Source organism: Theropithecus gelada, chromosome 12 (assembly GCF_003255815.1).
Source record: "Theropithecus gelada isolate Dixy chromosome 12, Tgel_1.0, whole genome shotgun sequence".
NCBI classification, from domain to species: domain Eukaryota; kingdom Metazoa; phylum Chordata; class Mammalia; order Primates; family Cercopithecidae; genus Theropithecus; species Theropithecus gelada.
In genome coordinates this window covers 63,776,061-63,802,001 of record NC_037680.1, presented here as the reverse complement: position 1 = coordinate 63,802,001, position 25,941 = coordinate 63,776,061, and the positions used below count along the sequence as shown (strand labels likewise).

Here is a 25,941-nt window from a genome sequence, read left to right as displayed (position 1 = left end):
ATGGAGAAAGGACTCCCTATTTAATAAATGGTGCTGGGACAACTGGCTAGTTATATGTAAAAGATTGAAACTGGACCCCTTCCTTATACCATATACGATAATTAACTCAAGATAGATTTTAAAACAAAAAACTATAAAAACCCTTGAAGACAAGTGTATTGTTTTGTTCCTACATTGCTATAAATAAATACCCAAGACTGGGTAATTTATAAAGGAAGGCGGTTTAATAGACTCATTCCACATGACTGGGAAGGCCTCAGGAAATTTACAATCATAGTGGAAGGGGAAGAGGCACATCTTACATGGCACAGGTGAAACAGAGAGACAGACTGCATATGTAGGAGGAATTCTCAAATGCTTATGAAACCATTAGATCCCGTGAGAACTCACTCACTATCATGAGAACAGCATGGGGGAATCTGCCTCCATGATCCAATCACCTTCCACCAGGTACCACCCTTGACATGTGGGAATTATGGGGATTATAATTCAAGATGAGATTTGGGTGGGGACACAGAGCCTAACCATATGAATAACCTAAGAAATACCATTCTGAACATAGAACCTGGCAAAAATTTTATGATGCAGATACTAAGCATAATTGCAACAAGAAAGAAAGTTGACCAATGTTATCTAAATAAACTAAAGAGTTTCCACACATCAAAATAAACTATCAACAGAGTAAACAGACAACTTACAGAATGGGAGAAAATATTTTGCAAACTATGCATCTGACAAAGGTCTAATATCCAGAATCTATAAGAAACTTTAACAAATTTACAAGCAGAAAACAATCCCTTTTAAAAAGGACATGAACAGACACTTCCCAAGAGAGGACACATGTGGCCAAAAAGCATTATGAGTGCTCAGCATCACCAATCATTAGAGAAATGCAAATCAAAACCACAATGAGATAGTATCTCACCTAGTCAGAATGGCTACTATAACAAAGTCAAAAATTATATATGCTGGCAAGGTTGAAGAGAAAAGGGAATGGTTATGTACTGCTTGGTAGAGGCTAAATTATTTCAGCCATTATGGGAAGCATTTTGAAGACTTCTCAAAGAACTTAATACAGAACTAACATCTGACCCAGAAAATGCATTATTGGACATATAGCCAAAGGTAAATAAATCGTTATGCCATAAAGACACATGCAGGTGTATGCTCATTGCAGCATTGTTCTAAATAACTAATACATGGAATCAGCCTAGATGCCCAACAGTGATTCAATAAAGAAAATATAGTACACGTGGTATCTATACAGCATGGAACACTATCCATCAAAAAAAAAGCATACCATCATGCCTTTTGTTTGTAGCAACATGGATGCAGCTGCAGGTCATTTTCCTAAGCGAATTAATGTAGGAACAGACAATCAAATACAGCACGTTCTCACTTATAAATGGGAGTTAAACATTGGGTACAGATGGACACAAAGAAGGGAATAATATACACTGGGGCCTATTTGAGGATAGAGGATTTAAAAAAAAAAAACTATCAGGACTATGCTTATTAGCATAGTTATATGGGTAAGTTGCATGTACACCAACCCCTGCAACATGCAACTTACCCATATAACAAACCTGCATATGTGCCCCCAAACCTAAGTCCCTGTTTGCAGATGATATGATCTCATATATAGAAAACTCTAAAGACTTTTTAAAATCCTGTTAGAAATAATAAACAATTCAGTAAACTTTCAAGATACAAAATCAACATACAAATATCAGTTGTATTTCTTGCAACAACAACAAAAAAATCTAAAAGGGAAATTTAAAAAGTAGTCCTATTTATATTAGCATCCAAAAAGAAGTAATTAAGAATAAACTTATCCAGGGATGTGAAAGCCTTGCACATTGAAAATTACAAAACATTTTTCAAAGAATAAAGAAGACATAAGTAAATGGAAAGACATACTGTGTTTGTGGCTTGGAAGACTTAATATTGCTAAAATGTTCTTATTATATAAAGCAATGTACAGTATCAATGCAACCCCTATGAAAATCTCAATGACTTTTTTTTTCAGAAATAGAAAAAAAATACTAAATTTAATATGGAAACATAAAAAATCCCATAGAACCAAAACAATCTTGAGAAAGAACAACCGTGGAAAGCCCCACACTTCTGAAATTCAATACATATGAAAAAAACTATGGTAATCAAGAGTATAGTACAGGCATAAACACAGACATGTAATCTAATCACATAGAATAGACAGCCCAGAAATAAACCCACACATGTATGGTCAAATGATCTCCAACAAAGATACCGAGAATACACAGTGGGGAAAGGATAGTCTTTTCTATAAATAGATTTGGTAAAGTTGAATATCTACATGCAAAAATGAAAATAGAATTTTATCCTATGCCATACACAAAAATCAAGTCTAAGTGGATTAAAGACATAAAACCTAAAGTCGTAAAACTCCTAGAAGAAAATATGAAGGCAAATCTTTATAACACTATATTGGCATCAAATAGTTGGATGTAACATCAAAACCACAAGCAACAAACACAAAAATAGACAATTTGGAATATGTCAATCTAAAAGTTTATGTGCAGCAAAGGAAACAACCAATAAAGTGAAAAGGTAACCTACAGAATGAGAGAAGATATTTCTAAACTGTATAAGTGGTTAATATCCAAAATATACAAGAAAACCATACAACTCAATTAAAAATATACAAAGTAAGTATATGAATAGATATTTCTTCAAAGAAGACATACAAGTGGCAACATGTATATGAAAAGATTCTCACTATGGCTAATCAACAAGGAAATGAAACTGAAAACAATAATGAGATATCACCTCACATCTGATAGAATGGGCATTTGAAAAAACAGAAAACAACAAATGTGGGATATTTTTTGTTGTTTTTTATTTGTTCGTTCATTTGTTTTTAACAAGATGATTAGAGGCTTTTAGCAAGTTTCAACTACTTGGAAATAGCAAAATAGTATGTAAAAATCAAGGCTGTGAGCTTTAATTCAAGAAGGAAAATGGGAATTTATCAGAAGAGCAAAGGACACCTCAGATCCCAGGGAGGAGAAGGTAGGAAAGCAGTGTTCATTTGAGAAAAATCAGCCCTCTTCCTAAGGCAATAGAGAGTTTCTTCCAGTAAACAGGATCATATATGTACCAATCTGCATTAGCTGCAGCCAAATCTTACCTATAAGTACCACCTACTGGCCTAGAGGTTGAATGGCACAACACAGTAGAAAATCTGCTGACACAAGTGCACAGTACTAGGGAATGAGATAAGCTTCCTGAGACTTCTGTCACCCTAGCCCCACTAGAGGCTGTGAGCCTGCCCACGTGTCCCATACATTACAACTGGAATCAGCATTTGAAAAAAAAACACCACAAAAGGCTATCTGTAACTAAGAAACTTATAGAGACTCTGCTGCTGAAAGTACCCAGAAACAAAGCCAAAAGACCCAATACAACATACTATATAAAGGAAAATTCCCATCTAAATGAAAGCAAATTCAACAAATAAGGAAGAGATGTAGCTTCCTTTCATGAGAAGGAACCAGAGAAACAACTATGAAAGTATGAAAAACCAGAGGATTACATCTCCAAAGGGTCACACCAGCCCTCCAGCAAGGAATTCTAACCAAAATGAAATATTTGACATACCAGATAAAGAATTCAAAATACTGATTTTTAAGAAGCACAGTGAGATACAAGTGAAAGTTGAAGCCAACACAATTAAATCAGAAAAGCAGTTTAGGGTATAAAAGAAGAGACAGATATCATTTAAAACAATATAACTTCAGGAAATAAAAATTTGTTGAAGGATTAAGAAAAGACAGCTGAGACTTTTTACAAGTGGCTAGACCAGTGGAAAAGAGAATTTCAGAGCTAGTAGACAGATCTTTCAAATTAACCAGACAAAAAAATAAAAAATGAAAAAAATGAAAAAATGAAAAAACCTTTTGAGAAATAAAAGATTTTGTAAAGCATCCAAACCTATGAGTTACAGGTATTGCAGAGGGAGAAGACAAAAAAGTAAAAAGTATGAGAAATATATTTAACCAAATATTTCAGGAAAATTTCCCTGATCTTGGGAGAGATTTAGTCAACCAGATACAAGAAGTTAAGAGACCTCTTAGATGATACATTTCAAGAAAAACCTCATGAAAGAATATAGTCATCAGACTATCCAAAGTCAATATGAAGGAAGAAAAATCCTAAGATCAGTAAGAGAGAAGTGATGAATCCCTTCGCAGGCAATCCATCAGACTAACAGCAGATTTTTTAGCAGAAATTATAAGCAGATGAGATTAGGAGCCTGTTTTTAGTCTCTGTATGTATAAAAAATGCCAGTCAAGGATTTCATATCTTACCAAACAAAACTTCAAAAATGAAGCAAAACTAAAGTCTTTCTCAAACAAATAACTACAAAGAAAATGTGTTACCATTAGACTCGTCAAATGAAAATACTCAAAGGATTTGTAACATGGAAACAAAAAGGATGATATTCACTATCATAAAAGGATACCTAACTACAAATCTCACAACTCTTATAAAGCAATTACACAATTGAAACTCCAAGGCAACTAGCTAGCAACACTATGACAGGAACAAAACCTTTCATATCAATATTCTTCTTGAATATAAATGGCCTAAATGCTTTACCTAAAACATACAAAATGGAAAATTGTATTTTAAAGAAAAAAAGACACAACAACTTGCTACCTACAAGATAGTTACTATTGGCTAAAATCTACTACAGACAAAGTAAAGGGGTAAAAAAAGACATATTATACAAATGGAAAACAAAACAAAAATGAGCATGACCAGCCATCTTTATATCACATAAGACAGACTATAAACCAATATCAGTAAAAATTACACTAAGTAGGATATTAGATAATGATGAAGGGTTCAATACAAGAAGAAGATTTAGCTATCCTAAATATATATGCACCCAACATTGGAGCATCCAGTTTCATAAAACAAATACTACTAGACCAGAAAAACAGATTGATACCAATAAAATAATAGTGAGTAACTCAACACCCTACTGATATCACCAGATTATTGGGGCAGGAAATCAACAAAGAAACTCTAGACATAAGTGACTATAGAGCAAATGAACCTTACAAAATTGATGTATAAAAGTCAGTAGCATTTTTATACATCAGTAATGTTTGGTGCTCTCTTCAGCAGCACATATACTAAAATTAGAATGCTACAGGAAAGATTAGCATGGTCCCCGTGAGAGGAGAATATGCAAACTCAGGAAACTTCCTATTTTTAAAAAGTAATATTCGGGCTGAGATCCAAATCAAGAACTCAATCTCATTTACAATAGTAACAAATAGATGAAATACCTATAAATACATTTAAGCAAGGAGGTGAAAGATTTCTACAAAGAAAACTACAAAGCACTGATGAAAGAAATCATAGATGACAAACAAATGGAAAACATCCCATGCTCATGGGTAGGAAGAAATTGATATAATTAAAATGAAAACACTGTCCATAATAATCCACAGATTCAACATAATCCCTATCAAATTGCCAACATCATTTTTCATGGAATTAGAAAAAAAAAAAAAACAGTCCTAAAGTTCACACAAAACCCAAAAAGAGCCCAAAGAGCCAAAGAATTACTAAACAAGAAAAACATATCCAGAGGCATCATATTGCCTGACTTCAAATTACACTACAAGAATTTAGTAACTAAAACAATGTGGTACTGGTTCAAAAAGAGATGCATTGATCAGTGAAACAGAATAAAGAACCCAGAAATAAAGCCACGTACCTACAACCCACTGATCATCAATAAAGTTGACAAAAATAACAAATCTGAAAAGGACGTCCTATTCAAAAAATGTTGTTGGGAAAATTGGTTAGCCATATGCAGAAGAATGAAAATCGACCCTTATCTTTCACTTTATACAAAAATTGGCAATATGGATGAAAGACTAAAAGTAAGACCTGAAGATATACAAATTCTAGAAGAAAGCTAGAAAAAAACTCCTCTGGAGATTGGTCTAGGCAAATAACTTATGATGAATACTCCAAAATCAAATGAAACAAAAATAAAAATAGACATGAGATTCAATTAAACTAAAAGTCTTCGATACAACAAAATAAATAATCAACAGAGTAAACAGACAACCTACAGAATGGGAGAAATATTTGCAAATTATGCCTCTCACAAGGACTAATATCCAGAATCTATATGGAATTCAAAATCTCAATAAGATACAAACAACACACCTCATTAAAAACTAGCAAAGACATGAACAGACATTTATCAAAAGAAGAAATAATAAGTGAAAAAGAAACATAAAAATTGCTCAACATCATTAAACATCAGAGAAATATAAGTTAAAACCACAATAAGATATCATCTCACAATAGTCAGAATGACTAGAGTTAAAAGTCAAATATAACAAATGTTGGCGTGGATGCAGAGAAAAGGGAATGCTCATACACTGTTGGAGGGAATGCAAATTAGTTCAACCTTTACAAAAACAATATGGAGGTATCTCAAAGAACTGAAAATAGAACTCCATTCAACCCGGCAATTCCAACACTGGGTATTTCTTCAAAGAAAAATAAACTGTTTTATAAAAAAGACATCTGAACTTGTATGTCCATCACAGCAATATTCACAATAGGAGAGTCATAGAACCAACATAAGTGTCTATCCAATGGTTAACTGGATAAAGAAAATGTCTGTGTGTGTGTGTGCACACGCGCACATGTATCACATTTAATATGGTATATCACATCAATAAATAATATTTATATTATTATTTATAATATATAATACATATACATATGTATATATAATTATATAAATAATATTTATTGATGTAATATACATATATACATACATGTATTATATATATATTAAATACCATGTATACTCACACATACACACACACACACGCATACACACACAAAATGGAATACCACAGAGCCACAAAAAGGAATGAATGTCCTTTGCAGTAACATGGATGGAGCTGGAGGTCATTACTTAAATGAAGTAGCTCAGAAACAGAAAATCAAATACTACATGTTCTCATTTATAAATCAGTGCTAAACAATGGGTGCACATGGAAATAAAGATGGAAGTGGTAGACATTGGAGACTCCAAAACAGGGGAGGGTGAGAGGACAGGGAAGACTGAAAAATTGTCTACTGGGTACAACACTCACTATTTGGGTAATGAGTGAATTAGAAGCACAATCTCCACCAGTACATAACATAACAGTGTAACAAACACTCACATGTAATCTCTTCATTTAAATTAAAATATTTTTAAAAAAGAAAAGAAAATAACAAGTGTTGCTGAGGATGTGGAGAAATTGGAACCCTTCTGCACTGTTGGTGGGAAAGTAAATGGTGCAGCTGCTTTGAAAAACAGTATGAAGTTTCCTCAAAATTTTAAAAAGAGAACTATCATATGATTCAGCAATCTCACTTCAAAGTATTTACCTAAATGAATTGAGATCAGGATCTCAAAGAGTTAGCTGTGCTCCCATGTTCATTGCAGCATTAGTCATAATAGCCAAGATGTGGATTCAACCTAATCGTACATCAACAGATGAGTGGATAAATAAAATACGGTAAATATATACAATGGAATATTATTCAGTTTTATAAAGGAAGGAAATTATGTCATATGCTACAATATGAATGAAACTTTAGGACATTATACTAAGTGAAACAAGCCAGTCATGTAAGGAGAAATGATGCATGATTACACTTACGTGGGATATCTAAAGCGGTCAAACTCACAGAAACAAAGTAGAATGGTGATTGCCACCGCCTAGGAGGAAAGAGAAATGGGGAGTTGTGCAATGTGCATAGAGTTTCAGTCAGGCAGAATGAAAAAACTCTAGAGATGTGCTGTGCAACAATGTGCATACAATTAACAATACTGTACATACTGTAAACTGAAAAATTTATTCAGAGAGTAGAATTCATGCCATGTCTTTTTTTTTTTTTAACCACAATAAAAAAATCATGCAAAGATGGGTGTTTTGTTCACTGTTCCTCTCATGGGCTTGGGCTGTGGCTACCAAATGTTAGGCTCCATATATATTTTCTGAATGGACTGATGAATGAATGAACACACATCCTGGCCCCAAAGCCAACTGAGACTGATAAAATCTCAAAGTACAATTGCCTTCTTAAATGGCTGGTGGTGTGGGTCTCACAAGAGTTTTAAATCTAGACAAACTGTGTTTTGAATCTGCCTTCTGACCCTCCTCCTCTGGGCGACTTTGCACAAGCGTCCCTGGAGCTGTTTCTTCATTATCTTGGGGATAACAACATGTATCTCCAAATGTGGGGCAAAATCCTACTGGACGATATGCATAAAGCTCTGAGTATGCTGCCCTGAGTGGAGTACATGCAGCACTCCTCAAACCCTTAAATACCAGAATTATGTTCTCCATCACCATCACCATCCACATCCTCATCAATAAACCTGCAACACCTTGCCCCTAATGACAAAGCTCTGTATTCACATGATCTCACCCAGTCATTATAGCAGAAACTCTAGAGAAAGACAGGCCGAGGTGGCTCCTTTTCTCATTTTAAAAGCACATCAACTAAGACTGTGAGAAGTTTACTCAACATCACACAGAGGAAAGTGGAATAGTTAGACTGATGGATACCAAATCTCATGATTTTGTTCCAGCTTCATGTCTCAATCTCCCCTCTTACTTCCTCTCCAACTAATCCAACTACCACCAAATCTGGAGACTTTACCTGCTTAACACCTCCAGAGGCTTCTACCTCCTGGAGCAGGCCAGCTCCTCTCTCACCTGGCCTCCTGCCTTTCTACTAGGTATTCACACTGCAGCCTGGGGGAACTTCTCAAAACATGAATCTCACCATGCCTCTCACTGCCTAGAATCCTTCATGGCTTCGTGCTGCTCTAGGGTTAAGACCTTTGCGTGGCTGGCAAGGGCCTCTGCATTCTGAGCACAAATGATATCTCCAACTTGTCCTGCATCTTGTTCCTGACTCTCTGTTGGCTTTATCTGTGTGCATCTCCCAGTGGCTACCAGAGAAATGAGACTTGCCTGATGTACCCCATCAGAGGGCAGTTGCGGGCTCACTGTACACACATGTGCTTGCCTGTGAGCTCGTTCACTATATCTTTCCCATGAGGACAAAGCCCAGCCAGGCTAGTTTACTACTAGATAGAACAGTACCCAGCATACAGCAGCTGCTCATTGTGTTCACTGAATACATGAATAGATGAACACATAAATAAGTGAAAGCACACATGGGCACATGCACATATACTTCTGCATTTGGAGCCTCTGTCCAGGCCTTGACAGCACTTTTCCTGCAGCTGACAAGGACAAATTCCAACACCAGGTTGGTCTTAGCCCCTATCCATACCTTCTTGTTCCTTTACCCTCAGGCCCAGCCAGCTCCTTTCTTCTCAAAGACAGCACACAAATGCCCGATTGGCATTTGGGGTTGGCTAAGCCCTATATTACCTGCCTGGAATTCTGTTCCATGACAATAGTCCCTTGGGAGAGCAAACTGCACAGGAACAGCTTCCTAGAGAATTGTAAGATTTGAAAATTAGTTCTTTTAATGAATTGAATGGGGAAGAAAGTTCCTGGAGATGGATAAAGCAATGAGGACTTTCATCACCCTTTGGCCTTTTAAAATAAAACTATTTTTTTTTATTGTGGTAAAAGTATACATAGCATGACATCATCATGAACCATCTCCAGAACTTTTTTCATCTTTCAAAACTGAATCTCCATACCCATGAAACATAACTCCCTATTTCCTCCTCCCCCAGCATTCTACTTTCTGTCCCTATGATTCTGACGATTCCACGTAGCTTCTGTAAGTGAAATCATACAATATTTGTCCCATGGTGTCTGACTTGTTTTACTTAGCTTCATGTCCTTGAGGTTCATCTGTGTAATACCATGTGGTCAAAACTTTCTTCCTTTTGAAGGCTGAATAATTCTTCCTTGTGTGTGTATATATCTCATTTTGCTTGTTCAATCATGTCAATTGCAATCCACACTTGGGTTGCTTGTGCCTTTTGACTATTATGAATAATAATGCTGCTATGTACATAGGTGCACAGATACCTGTTAGAGTCCCTGATTTCAATTCTTTTGAGTATATACCCAGAAAAGGAATTGCTGAATCATGTAGGAATTATATTTTTAATTTTTTGAGGCACACCATTCTGTTTTCCACAGTGGCTGCACCATTTTACATTCCCACTAATACTGAGAAGGGGTTCAAATTTCTCCACACCCCCCCCCATCACTTGTTTTGTTTTTACAATAGTAGCCATCACAACAGGTTTGAGGTGGTGTCTCAGTGTAGTTTTGATTTGCACTTCCCTTATGATTCACAATATTGAACATCTTTTTGTCTGCATTTTTCATTCTTTGAAGAGATATAAAATAAAAAGTGCCTTACCAAGTTAAAAAAAAAAGGTCATGTTTACTTCATGGTCCTTTTTATGATTTTCTTTCAATCACCACTGATGCTACTTAAAGATAAATAAATTATTATTTGTAGTCTCCAGTATGTTGCTTATACTTTCCAATTTTTAAAACAGCTAGATTTAATGACCTATTCTAAGTTTATTTTTTTTACTTTAACTTTACCCATGTTTTCTCTAACCAACATCTGTATCTGTTTTTTTTTTTTTTTTTTTTTTTTTTTTTTTTTTAAACAGAGCATCTTGTTCAATCTATTTACAACAGTTTTTTTCTTCCTCTTGTTAACTTCATAATTTCTTATTGGCATTGACTTCTCTCACACAATACTTTTATGCTCTACTTTCTTATTTATAATGTTTATCCTGTTATAAAATGTGTCTATTGTCATGCTTGTAAAACATATTTTATTTACATGTCAAAAAATAACTCTTGCCTATTTCACACAAAGAATATTTTTGTATGGCATTGAAATTAAGTTCTCATATATTCTCAAGCTTGACTAGGGAATTGTTTCTTCCCATTTAACTTCTTGAACTTATAGTATGATGTAAACCTTAATTTACTGAAGTACATATTAAAAATTAGGAAAAATAGGTCTATTACATTCTTACAAATGTTATCAGAAATGTCATCACTGAAACTTCAGGAAAGAAAGTGACAGATGATAAAGGTCTAGTGATATAATCCCCACTCACTATTTCCATTCACACCCTTCTCTCTCTCTTCACCTCTCCTATTTCCCACACCAATATGCCCGTCCCCACTAGAAAAAAGGGAAGGTTTTCAGTGAAAGAAGTGTAATGTAGCTAGCCATTGAAGAAACCAGGAAGACTCAGCCCTGCACTATCACAAGGAAACAAATGTGAGAAAAGATAAGGAAACTCAATGAGAATGCAATAGGAAGAACCAAAGAAAACAGTCTAAGCAATAGAATAGCACAAGAAAACATACTTAATAGGAGGAAACAGGCACAGCTCTTGAGCAGTGAATAATAAGAATTAGAGGCCATCTAGGTTTCTGATTTTGGAAATAATGTTTTATAGAGTAAAATCTAAAACAGAAGGAAATCATTATAAACAAGTTTCTTCCCTCCAAAAACTTTTCACTGGGCTTTCTGCGACGCTAATGTTGTAATTACTGCCTCCAAATCTGTACCTCATTCACAAGTGTTACTGGCAGCACATGCCTTAAGTGAGCCTCAGAGTGTAGTTTTCCTTGCAGTCCTCCACCTCACCCCACAACAGAATAGTCACACTCTGAAGTTGCATAAACAGAAGGCAGGGGAAATTGCCTCAGGAAAAAGTGCCTGCTCTCCAACCTAGGCTGTCAGTCTAACAAATGGCCATGTTACAGCACCCTCATTACATTATCCCTCTACCTGTGCTCAAACACCATTCCCTCATACACCCTCAAAGATTTTGTTGCATTAAGTATCTCTTCTTCATGGTTAATTCCTCTTTTCCTCTTTCTTCTATTTTTTGTTTTTCTTTTCTTCTTTTTTTTTTGTAGCTATTTATTTTGGAACTGGATCAAGCAAAAAGCAACTCCCTCAGTTTTATGATTTCCTATAACATATTCCCATCTGTTTCCACTCCTCAAAGTTGAGCATCTTGAGCTTTCTACATGCATTGTCTACAGTCCCTTTTTCTTATTCAAATCTCCATGCATTGCAGTTCACCTTCTTCCCCAATACAAAGAAACTACTTTCATGCAAATTTCCAGTGACTGCCTGGATTCAAAGTGCAATGTACATATTTAATCACTCTTCTTCTTTCCCTTCTCTATGACTTCTCTGTTCACTTCTCATGATGTCATTAAAAAACAGCATCTTGGAACCCACCCAGCCCTTGATTTCCAAGACACTATTTTCTATTATTTGGAGTTTTTGTTGTTTTTCTGCTTAATATTATCTTTGATTTGTTTTTCCCCAACATTCCCTAAAGATAAATGTTTTGTTTTTCTAATCTTGGTTTTTTTTCTGTTAATTATTTACATTTTCTCTGGCTTTAAGTAAAATGTGTATACTAATGATCTCACATCTTTTTTAACAGTCTAGAATTTTTTCCAAAATGTAGAACTGTATTTCCAAATTCCTGCCATACTTCAACACTTGGAAGTCACATTCCACATTCATGTTTAAATTCAGCACGGCTAACATTGAACTCATCTTCTCCAATCCTGTTGCTCTTTCAATTGTCTTCATCTTGGGTAATTGCATCATCTACTCATCTAAGTTGAAAATGATCCTCAATACTCTTTTTACCAAATCCTTCCCTCAACCATGTGTTATTAAGCCCTGTAGATTCCACCTCCTAATTATCTCTCAAATTGGACACCAGCCCCGCTGCTTTCAACTATCATCAATTTATTGTTAATGTTAAAAAAAAAACCATGTTGAAAGAAAGATGACATCGGTTTTTGTGTAAATACCTCCCAGGAGCTCTTACTATTTGTGAATCTTCAATTCATTTAATACTGCTGAGTTTCTAGCTTCTCAAATTTTAACAAATGAGAAAAGCAACCTCTTTACAAGGTTAAATTAAATCATGCATGTAAGTGCCTATCTCTGGGTAAATACTCAACAATATTATTATCATCATCATCATTAACTTTACTGCTATTATGACTTACCCTGTTTTAAACCCATGGAAGTACTACAGATTATCTTTCAGTGTTCTTTATCATCTAATTATGAACTTCTCTAGCCTCATTTTCTTATGCTCTTTGACAGAAACCCTGCTTTTAGTGAGGTGCTTTTTCTTCTTGTTTTTCTTTTTTTTTTTTTTTTTTTTTTTTTTTTTTTTTTTTTTTTTTTTTTTTGAGACGGAGTCTCGCTCTGTAGCCCAGGCTGGAGTGCAGTGGCCGGATCTCAGCTCACTGCAAGCTCCGCCTCCCGGGTTCACGCCATTCTCCGGCCTCAGCCTCCTGAGTAGCTGGGACTACAGGCGCCCGCCACCTCGCCCGGCTATTTTTTGTATTTCTTAGTAGAGACGGGGTTTCACTGTGTTAGCCAGGATGGTCTCGATCTCCTGACCTCGTGATCCGCCCATCTCGGCCTCCCAAAGTGCTGGGATTACAGGCTTGAGCCACCGCGCCCGGCCTCTTCTTGTTTTTCTAAAATAACTACTCAAATTCTTGTTCTTCTTACATAACTACTGAAAAGTCTGTCAAAAACTCATTTCAAAAATTACTTATTCGAGAAGGACTAGCAAGAAAAGATGCACAAGGAAAGATTCCAAAGGGACAGAATTTCACAGAATATTGAGACATTCTACATCTTAATTGGGGTGGAGATTTCACAGCTGAATGTCAAAAGTCATCAATCTGTAGAGTAAATGTGTCCATTTTATTATACATAAATTATACGTCAATAAATTGATTTCAAAATGATTTCATACAGAACCTCTTCAGTACCTCTCTTCCCAGGCTGATATATGTGACCATATGTGAGTGTCCAGAGTACATGCATATAATCTTGGCATAACACTTATTCTATTTTTGTCTATCAAGCGCTGAACTTATTACAAATCTCCCTATAAATTCTAGGACACTCTTTTCTAAATCTTTAGCTCCAACATCTCGTATAAGACCTAAACATAGCAGGACTTCAAAGCATGTTTATGGAATCAGTGAATTAATAATTACACATTGAGTATTTTAAGTATCTGTTACCCACAAATGTCCTTTACTTTCATACTTTTGACAAATTAGTACTCATTTTTCAAAATTCCACTTGGGCATCGTCTTCTACATGAAGACTTTTCTATCCCCTTCCTTGTTACAGTACTGTCCTTTTTCTTTTATTTCAGCTTTTGTATATGGGGAAGCTTTGGGGAATGGTTGGGAAATTATTAGAATCTGTTATCAGAATACTAAGATCAACAGAGATGAATACAAGAATTAAAAGAGGAAAATCCAAGTAAACAGTTTAGGATAAACTGAAAGTTGAAAAGAAGTTACATAAAGTCATGCTTTAACTTAAGGCTATGCTATCTCACTGATAAGTGTATTATTGGTAAATAATTTACTCAGCTGACATTTTAGGGGTGTGAGAATTAGGAAAGACTGATTCATGTTATAAATTCAGATTGAAATTTGGTAACATTGTAGAAATATATGAGTAAGCATTTATAATTGATTGAAGGATTAAAATCACATGTTGTGTGACATATCTAATTCATACAATCAAATATTAGAATGTTGCACACAATTGCTAGTTAATAACCACTTTATTTGATCATAAGATTAATAATCATTAATGTTTTGAAATTACAATTTTAAAATATTGCATATTGCATACAGGACTTATTCTCACTTTGTGGGAAACAAACAAGTAAGGATCAATTAAGGACTGTCATCCATTCATTACAAAGAATATCTGTGCAGCACTGAATACCAAGGACATCTTGAACTGGGAAAACTGTGATGAGAATATGGGACTGCAAATGTCAACTGCATGTTCACTTCCAAATATACCAAGAACCTTGACCAGAAAGAACCATAATGCCCACTGGACAGAGGCACTTATAGGGCATATTACTAATAAATACCAACCTACAAAGTACCAAGGAGTGTGATTCTGTAAATAATACATCCCTACCAGCAGGCAAGGCTCCTGGGGTTATAGATGGGCTAGGGGGACCATTTTATAACATGAAGAATATAAAGTCAAATGACCTGGCCTCAAGGGAACATATAAGCAGTCATGTGATAGACAGTTTGCTTTAATATCCCAATCACCCAATCACATAAAGTATCTTTATTCTTGAACTAGGAAGAGACACAAAGTCCAATATATCCTCCCATATATATATATATACACACACACACATACATATATATATATAATGAATTGAGTGGCCAAATAAGTTGTAAATGAATAAATGATGCATAATATTGGAGAATAGCTCCTTGTGTTAGAGAAGACAGTTATTTTTTTATTTTCCAACTTTTATTTTAGGTGAACATGTACTATGTGAACAGTATATAGGTGAACATGTACTATGGTGGTTTGCTGCACAGATCATCCTATCACCTAGCTATTAAGCCCAGTATTAGCTATTCTTCCTGATTTACCCCTCCTCTCACCTCCCCACCCTCCAACAAGCCCCAGTGAGTGTTGCTCCCCACTATGCGTCCATGTGTTGTCATCATTCAGCTCCCACTTATAAGTGACAACATATGGTATTTGGTTTTCTGTTCCTGTGTTAGTTTGCTGAGGATAATGGTTTCCAGCTTTATCCATGTCCCTGCAAAGGACATGATCTTGTTCCTTTTATGGCTCCATGTTGTATATGTACCATATTTTCTTTATTCAATCTATCACTGATGGACATTCCGTATCTTTGCTATTGTGAATAGTGCTGTATGAACATACAAGTGCATGTATGTTTATGATAGAATGATTTATATTCCTTTGGGCATAGACCCAGTAATGGGATTGCTGGATCAAATGGTATTTCTGCCTCTAGGTCTTTGGGGAATAACCACACTGTTTTCCACAATGGTTGAACTAATTTACACACTCATCAACAGTGTAAAAGCATTCCTTTTTTCTCAACAACCTCAAAAACATCGGTTGTGTTTTGACTTTTTAATAATAGCCATTCTGATTTGTGTGAGATGCTATCTCATTGTGGTTTTGATTTGCATTTCTCTAATGATCAGTAATGCTGAGCTTTCTTTCATATGTTTCTTGGCCACATGTATAGAAAAGAGAATTTCAAAATCTCAAATGTACCAATTATTGTTTATTCCAAGCCTATAGTTTATCCTAAAGGAAAACCTTTACATCTCTAATTGATGTAATTTTAAATCATATTTAGACCCACATGATCCAGCCTGTGCCACAGATTGAACTAAATAAAAATGGATAAATCATCCAAAGGCAGCTAATCTTCAGATGTAACAGTCATCTATGATATCTAGCATGGAAGTGAGATTAGCCAATATGATTATCAGGTTTGAACCTGACTTGTCAAATGAAGGCATCAGGTATTTAATAGATGCTGAAACCGAACAGTAATTGGAAAGAGAATACAGAGTGAGGGGATGGTTGTAAAGGGCTTGATAAACTGAAGCTATAAGAGTATCAAAATTATAAGTAAGAAAAGTAATGAGATAGAGAAAAATACAAAGAGGGTAAAAATGCTCAATGGTAAACACAGGAGTATGGAAATGTCCAACTATGTCTCAGTTATTTAAAAAAGCTACCAATTATAATATCTATGTACAGGTCCATTCTAATAATCTGTTTTTGTGTCCAGCTTTTTCTGGCTTCTCCATTTATATGTGTTCCCAACAACCCTATAGTCTCCGAAATTAATTAAGACATAGCTTCTTGAAACAAACAAACAAACAAAAAAGCTATACATTTTAGGCATCTGAACACACAGTTGCTGACTAATGCTTTATTTATATAAAATATAGAAAAAAGTTAACTTTCTAAAAATCAAAAATTGTATTTTTATAAAAATTGTCAACCATTATCATTAAACAGTATTTTAAGCATAGATTTTTTTTTCATTAACTGAAGAAAAATTACAGCGAAATCAATTAACTCCCATTACTTCCTTTTTCTAAGTGACATGAAAGTCCGCACACAGAATTTTAACTTTTTAACCTGAAAGATAGTCTCTTCATTCTTTTCATTTAACAGAAAACAACTAAAGCTCTTGATATAGCCAGAGGAAAAAAAAATACTGTGAATGCCAGTGTTCACTATGAAAATCTTGCTTTAAGGTACAAAGATATCAAAGATCAGTATCATGTAGCCAATATAATTCCTAAAACTTTGCATTCACAATTTTGTAAGGAACAGAAATTCTTATGATCTATTCACCTAGTATATCACACCAGACTGAATATTTCTTCCAGTAATGTCTGTGCATTTAGGTATTGGGATACCTAAAATAAAACAAACACAAATGAATATCTACTGTTTATACACTTCAAAAAATCAAGGAACAAATGCTTCTTATGTTGGATACAAATTCCATTGTATACATATGTGATATCCTGTTCCATGACACAACTGGGTGGGCTCAGGGAATTATACAATAGGTTGTAATCATTTTATCTGGGTGCTCTGATTCACTGGGTCAATGTTATTTTTTTTTCACATGAGAACTCTTTACAGCAGTAAAGCACCAAATGCCCTCCTCTCTCCTGACTAAAATACAAGGTATTTACACTGTAGGCTGTATGTTATCCTTTTCACAGAAAGAAAAACATACAAAGTTTAGATCTTTCAGAAATAAATGGTACAATTCCATGTCCTAGCTACTGTATCTTTGGAGCCTAGGAGGTCTTGCCCTCATCCAATCACTGATAGTTTGCTAACTTCTTCTGAAGCTAGCATTATGACGGAAGTTACTGCGCCGGATACTGTAATAAGTATCCAAGAGGTCTGGGGGAAAAAAAACAAAACTTTAGCCCTAGAAACAGTTTATTTGAGCTACTCTATCCCTTCTAGTCTCTTCACACCACCCCTGGGCAAATGGTATACTTATTTTGTGATTACAAGCTATCCTATATCTCAAGGAAAATTCTTCTCCAAGCTTTTATGTGCTTTAAAATTTTTCTCCACTTCCAAGCTCCTCTCTCTTCATACTCAGCCCCTAAAATACAAAGTACTTTCTTCTATTTCATTATCCGCTGTCCTAAGGGTGAAATTATCAGGCCATATGGGTTGGAGCAGCTGCTTTTTATATATTAGGAGGACTTTTTAAAAATAAATAGCTCCTGAAAACCCTCAAATTACAGCACACAGTAATCCTTTTTACCAAGCTTAGCTAACTCAAATATTAAAGAAATAGATGTTAAAGAATGAAAAATTATTTTTGTTTTGTTTTGTTTTAAGGAAATGAATCTTTTTCTGCTTCAGATAAAGTAACTGCATGTTATGGTTAATTTTCTATTTTATTTAACTTTTGAACCTATGTATTTCTGGGACAATGAACATCTCACTGGAAAATAATAAATAAATATAATAGAACAAATTATATTTTTCCAACTATCAGAGAAATAAAATTACCAAACATGCATGGCTGTCATAACACAAATGAGAGTGAAATAATTATAGGTTCAGAAAGAGTGAACACTAGTATACTAATTTTATGTTTATTTAAGGTGTATTTAGAAAAAACGACCAGAAAGTTAAAGGTACATGTTTCCGGATGTTATTTGCTTGTGATGATTTCAAAGTAAATCATCCTTACCCATATATGTTTTTATAGTCAGCATGAATTTTGGATAAAAGCTCTAATATAATGAAATGACTTTTAAACTTTTAGAAACTAACCTTTCGGAGTCACCGTCAGGAAATACGGGTAGCTTTTAGATGGAGTCTTTGTGCACCAGTCTGTGAGAAAGAAAATTCTTATTTCCACCAAAGAACAGATAAAAATCTTAAAATATGTCCCATGAAATGCTTCAATGATTTCAACTGTCAACCCAGAAGAAGGTATTCAGAAGAAATTGTGCAAAGTAAATGTTTTATGAAACATAAGGAAGAATACAAAACAACTCTAATTAACATGCATAAGAGCTTGATAGTCACTGTGTATAAGGCAAGTTCATGTAATGATTGGATAGTTATTCATACATTTGATCAATCATGCTTTTCTCATAATAAATAGAAATCCTTATTGTTGATTGAGTAATCTGGTTATAATATTGGCATAAATGGTAATCCATATGTTAAATGAAAAGAAACAATTAAGCTACTATAACTCAGAGCTTTTTGAGGTCACAGGTCTTTTTATTTGCCATCCATATTTGTTAGTCAAAGAGGAAAATAACATTTTTAAATATGAAAGCAACATTTGTTTCTCCCAAGGAACTACACGAAAAAAAAAAAAAATGCCCTCTGATAGCCATGTGTAACTAGAGAGAGAGAGAGAGAGAGACAGAGTGAGCAAGAGTGAACTAAAACACTTATTTAGATAAGGCACAGTACTTGAAAATACAGTCATATTGCTTAACTATCGGGATATATTCTGAGAAATGTATCATTAAGCAATTCTGTAATTGTGCAAATATCATACAGTGTACTTACAAAACTTAGATAGTTTAGCCTACTATATACCCAGGCTATTCGGTAGAACCTATCGCTCCCTGACTACTATCCTGTAGATCATGTTACTGTACTGAATACTGTAGACAACTATAATACAGCGGTAAGTATTTGTGTATTTAAACATATGTACATCTAGAAAAGATATCGTAAAAATAGTGGCATAAAAGATATCATAAAAATTGTGGCATAAGAACCTCTACAGGCAAGAGAGTTCAAACAGCCAGCCAATTTGGCTGGAGCAAAGAGTGTACTAACGAAAAAGGTGGAAAATAAATTCAGTGTGTTCCCTAAAACTAACTAAATATGTTACCAAAAAGCAGTTACAGACAGTCCCCAATTTATGAGTTCACCTTACAATTTTTTGACTTTATGATGGTGCAACGGCTATATGCATTCAGTAGGGACCATACTTCCAGTACCCATACAACCACTCTGAATTTCATTTTCAGTACAATAGTCAATAGATTACATGAGGTATTCAGCACTTTATTATAAAATAGGCTTTGTGTTAGATGATTTTGCCTAACTTTAGGCTAATGTAAGTGTTCTGAACACGTTTAAGGTAAGCTAAGCTAAGCTATGATGTTTTCTAGGCTGAGTGTAACAAATGCATTTTCAACACAGTATTTTCAGCTTATGACAGGTTTATTGGGATATCAGTTCATTGCAAGTCCATGAGCATCTGTATATTTATCTGAAAGGTTTTTTTAACTATAGTATTTATCATTGTTTTAAATCATATAATGTACTTTGTTTTTCTCAAAGGGACACTGAGCATGTATTTGTTTTATTTTGCTTAGTTATGTTTCTTTTCCTAAGTATGCTTGAAGTACTGAGTTATACAGCTAGATGGAAGTTGGACTGCAGAGGGTTTTGAATAACAAATCCAGGAATATGATAAGATCCTTACACAATAGGGAACCATTTGAGGGGAATCTTGTTGATAAGATTATTCCATGCCAATGGATTTGTTAAAGTTAGTGCTTTTATAGTGGTGGCAAAAATGAATCCTCGGAATGGATGAAGTCCAATGTTTCAGAACATGTTTCCAAACATGTTGTCATTATTTCTAGCCCAATATGTTTAAAACACTCAGGCGAATATTTATCATTCTGCATTGACAAAAACTGTTTCCCATTTCAGTAATTTTAGATTTCAATAAAATATTAAAATTTTGGCCAAAATAGAAACCTAAATTAAATGAGAATAGCCTGTTTCTCTTTCAGCTATGATGGAGTTGACAGTAATCTTAGCAACCAAAATTTGCATCTGTAGAGACATATCTTATCTCTAGATAAACTGATTTGCTGAGATGGCACATTGTTAACAAACATCATATAAGGGGTAAATAGGAAAATGAGATCACAAAGTATTGTTAATAAAATTATTGTCTTGTATCTTTTATATGGTATTTAAAAATAGCATAATTCATTACAATGTTTCTCCATTTACTTAAAGAACAGTAACTTTTGCTTTAACCTGTAAGTATGTGTATATATACATATATATACTTACATATAAAATTTAAAAATATTTTTAAAGTAACCTACTACAATTCTCTTTGTGCTAGAATATAATTCCCTACTTTCTAAAATTATTATTCACTTTCAAAACATATTTTTGCCAGTGTATTCTCTTTATTTCCAAATACATTACCCACAGGGATATTAATCCTCTGATGATAAGTCAATATTAGAATGAAGGGGGAAAAAAGGAATTTTTCTCAAATGCATATTTTCTATCCTTTTCCTAGAGAAGAAGCTTTGTCTTTTTTTGGTTTATTTTCGTTCTATTCATAAATACTACTACAGTATTTTCTTTGTAAAGAAACTTTGTAAATATGTATAAATGAACTGAAAGAACTTCCAACTATTGCTCAGACTGATGCAGAACTTCAAATTTTGTTGTAAATCATTTCTAGCATATGATTAAATTAAAGTAATCCCTCCGGGGAGGAATTCAGTGGTTGTTCCCCAACATGTATTTTTGTGAAGATCAGTAGCCAAAGAAAGTTTAAACTACCACAAAATAATTGTATTGAGGTATTTTTATAAGACTTCAACATTTTGAAGACAACAGTTTTGAAATTCTCAAATTTTGAAATATACTATGTAGACTATAAAGTCAAATCCTCATTAACTTAAGAGACAGAAATCTAATACAACGTTTAATAACACAAAGTTTATTTTGTCATTTTCACAATTCCTTTACACTGATAAATGTGATTATTTTAGATATGGAATCTTTTTAATATAACATAATGCATGACTTTAAATTTTTCATTTCTTTAATCAACCAACTTTTGTGAGCATGTCCTAGATATTGGACACTATGAATGATAAAATAATAAGACATTGATTTAGCCTTCAAGAAACAACAAATCAAGCAGTGGAGATTAGAATTTTACTAATAACCACAAGTCAAGTCAGATAATTATACCATTAAATGAATGTAGGTAAATGACACAAAGATTAGAGAACGAAATTATCGTCAACTGGGAATCAGGACAATTTTTGTGAAAGAGTTGATATCTGAGATGACTACTGAAGGTGAAACCAAAACAATTGGGGATGAAGGTCATTTCATAGAGGACAGGAGAACAGAGGCAAAAAAGAAAACATGGAAAGATGGAAAAACATACAGGGAACATGAAGTTATTTATTTGGGTTTGAGAACTGAATTCATAAAATGCATTCCCATGTAAGATGAAATTGGAAAAATTGGTTGGAATTTGATTTTGGATGGGATAACTATATAATCTAAAATAGGACACCTTTGAGAGTAAAAGGGGCACTGTTGATAATTATACCAGGGCAACAGACAGACTGAAATAGACTATCTCAAGCATACCAGGGTATATGGATATGCTATTTATAGGAGGTCTTCAATCCCAGACTGGTGTGTTTAGACTTAGTTTTGTAGGCAATGAGGACTAAAGAAGTACTGATATATATACAAGTTGCTTTAAAATGAATATTGTATCTAATGGGAAAATCAAATAAGCATGAAGAATAGTTAGGAGTCTATGGAAGGTAATCACCACTCTTTCTGAATATAGCATATTCATAATCTATTATATAACATTGATTCCATAGAATGTTTAGCAGTAATAGGTAGTAATTAAAACAGATTGACCAAGAGTTCAAAAAAGTAGAATTACTTGACTGAAATCATTTCTATCTGACCACACATTTAAACCACTATATAGGATATACAGGAAAGTACCTCATTTTTGCTTTCAAATGTTTTCAGATGAGGTAATTTCCTAAAACCTTGGTTTTACAATTCTTTCTTGCCCAATATAATTTCTCAAAATTTAAAACGTATCAAAGTGGTGTAAAAATGTATCACTGTTTAACCCATTTATTTGAAGGCTAGTTACAAAAGATATAACTAGCACCAATGCCCCAGCCTGCGTTCTTGTTTCTATAACTACTTGTATTGTATTTCACTGATATACATATGTCCTTCAAAATTCTAAAGCAGTTTAGCTATTGAATTTTACATTGAATTTTCTATTCATCTATATTTGCTTTTTGTAAAATGTTTTGGGGCTTTGTACAGAAAAGATGCATAAAATTGTAGATATCTGAAAGCAAAAGAAATTTGATTCCTCTCAAGCCTTGCATGAATGCCCACCTTATTAAGATATTGAGTGGCTAATTCTTGTGAGAAGCCATTTGATATATGACTAAAATAGTTCATGAAAGAAACCTGGTAGTACAATGCAATTCAAAACCACAAGAAATTTCCTCTAATATTAAAAAGTCAATATAGATGTTACATAAAACTGGTAATGCATAAAATGAGAACTATAAACACCTAAACAACTATGAACTATATTTTTCACACAAAAAATAAATTTGCTTATTTTACAAATTCTGAAATTCTAATGCAATATTGACTTATTCTAAAAGAAATAGCAGCAACAATAAAATTTTGAAAGGATAAATAGCTATTCCTTATTTAATAAAAAATGTATTAAAACTCAATCTTACAGTTTACAAAAATACTTTGTACTTGGAGCAAATTAACCTTGAAGGATGAACTTCAGTTATTGTATTAAAAAAAAAGTGCTGTTTTCACAGTTCATAATCTATAGAATATTTAAATAATGCAATTCACATGCTTGATCTAATAGACATATATAGAATAGTCTACCCAATATCTTGAGAATATTCATTTGACTCAAACAAACTTGAAATATAAAGTTGATCATGAATAAGCTATAAAACAAGATTTAACAAAATTCAGAGAATTGGTTTTACAAAGAATTTATTCTTTGTCCATATGCAATGGTTAGAACTCAAAACCATGGTACTAGTATGTAGTTTTAAAATGCATAAAATAAAACATTTAAAACACTCCTAACTTAATTTTGTTTTGAAAAGAATAATAGACTGTCAGGATTAATAATAAAAAATAAAAGAAATCAGAAATTTATGTACAATTTATATAAGTTGTCAAATATAAATATTAATTTATTAATTAAGAAATAAAGGTTACAATCAGAACACCATTTTATGCTCATAAGACAAGCCAAAATTAGAAAGTCTGATAATACCAAATATTGGTATCAGCTATAGAGCAACACTCTGATAAATGTATTTTGTATATGTACATTACTGCTTAGTATCATGCTCTGACATTATCTATTACATTTTATTGATTTTAAGATGCATTTTCTTTTTTCTTTTTTTCTTTTTTCTTTTTTTGCATCTCTGTAAAGATAAAATGTCCCAGCAATCCAACTATAACTTACTTTGGCTAGAGAAATGCTTGCACATCTAATGAGACATTTATAACAATAGTCACAAAATAACTGTTTTTAATAAAAATAATTCAGCTGGGCACAGTGGCTCACGCCTGTAATCCCAACACTTTTGGAGGCTGAGGCGGGCAGATCAAGAGGTCAGGAGTTTGAGACCAGTCTGGCCAACATGGTGAAACCCTGTCTCTACTGAAAACACAAAAATCAGCCAGTCATGGTGGCAGATACTTGTAGCCCCAGCTACTTGGGAGACTGAGGCAGGAGAATCTCTTGAACCTGTGAGGCAGAGGTTGCAGTGAGCAGAGACCACATCACTGTACTCTAGCCTAGGTGACACAGTGATACTTCCTCTCAAAATAATTAAACAATTATTCAAACAATACAAATGTTTCTTTACAAAGGAAAGATAATTCAATTTTGCAAAAGAGTACAATAGAAAATACAGGGTAGTGAAAAGAAATTAGTGGCACTTGTATTTCATGAATAACTTTCACAAGCACAATAATACTGAACATTAATAATACTGAAGTAATACGAAATAAATACTTTTTGGTACTTTTTAAAAGTCACAAAAGTAAAAAATATTAGAAGTATATATATAGAAACAAATATATATACAAATACAAAAAAAGAAAAAAATCAAGAAGAAGGCTACATCTAATGAGTAGAAAGATAGGGTATGTTTGAGTAGACTTTAGTTATGTTGATAATTTCTACTTAAACTCTGATGGGTTTTTAAAAGTTTGTATTTGTTATATTATTCTTTACATCATTTTGATGGTATTAAATATTTAATGATACATTTTTAATGTTTAAAAAAGTTATTGATTGTGGCTTAAGACTGCATGATGCCAAAATATGCAGATGTCAAGGGTTTTAAAATGTTCTTATTGTAGCATTATGAAGGGAAAACATCTGAATGATGTCTACTTGAAAAATTTTACGTTTTATACTTTTTGGGTCTTAGGATTTATCAGTATAGCTCTTCTACTCCAAATCACATTGCCAAGACATCTATCTTCTTGCTGTCTTCTTGTCATTGTACTCTTAGGATTGTTTATTTAAAAATATTGTGCTTATTGAAAAAAATCATCTTTAAAAATGCACACTTCATGAAAATAAAACAGTATAAAATAAAAAAGCAAATCTTCTGAATCTCATGCCTTAAAGGCAGCCACTGGCAACAGATGACTTTTTTATAAAATTCCAGAATTTTTTTGTGCTTATGAGTAGATATGAATGTCTTTTTATAAACCCAAGTAGGAGCATCCTATAAATACTGTCATACATTTTTATTTATTTACTTATCTTTATGATCCTTAATAAACAAACATATCTATTTTGCTTATTCATGATCAGTTAAAATCTCACAAGATTGTTTGTTTTTGAAGTTTTGACAGGGCTAACCTATAAAATATTTGAGCCGGGTGTCTCTTAAGGGATGTAGGACTTTAATGTATTTTTCTTCCATAACAACTGTTCTATTTAGAATTTCTCTCTAGGATCAAATTTGTTTACCGTATGTTTTCCTCTAATGAGTTAATTCTTCTAAAATTTCAAACATATTTACTAAAATTTCCATCAATTTTCTCTTTTGGGTAATTTTCTAATTGCTATTATTA

General features: G+C 33.6%; 1 non-coding gene across 1 annotated transcript; it reads left to right on the top strand.

Moving 5' to 3' along the window:
- Positions 1–5,162: 5,162 nt before the first annotated feature.
- On the top strand, positions 5,163–5,269 carry LOC112636771. The gene has a single exon (XR_003122248.1). It is a non-coding gene; the product is annotated as a U6 spliceosomal RNA (small nuclear RNA).
- The last annotated feature ends 20,672 nt before the right edge of the window (positions 5,270–25,941 follow it).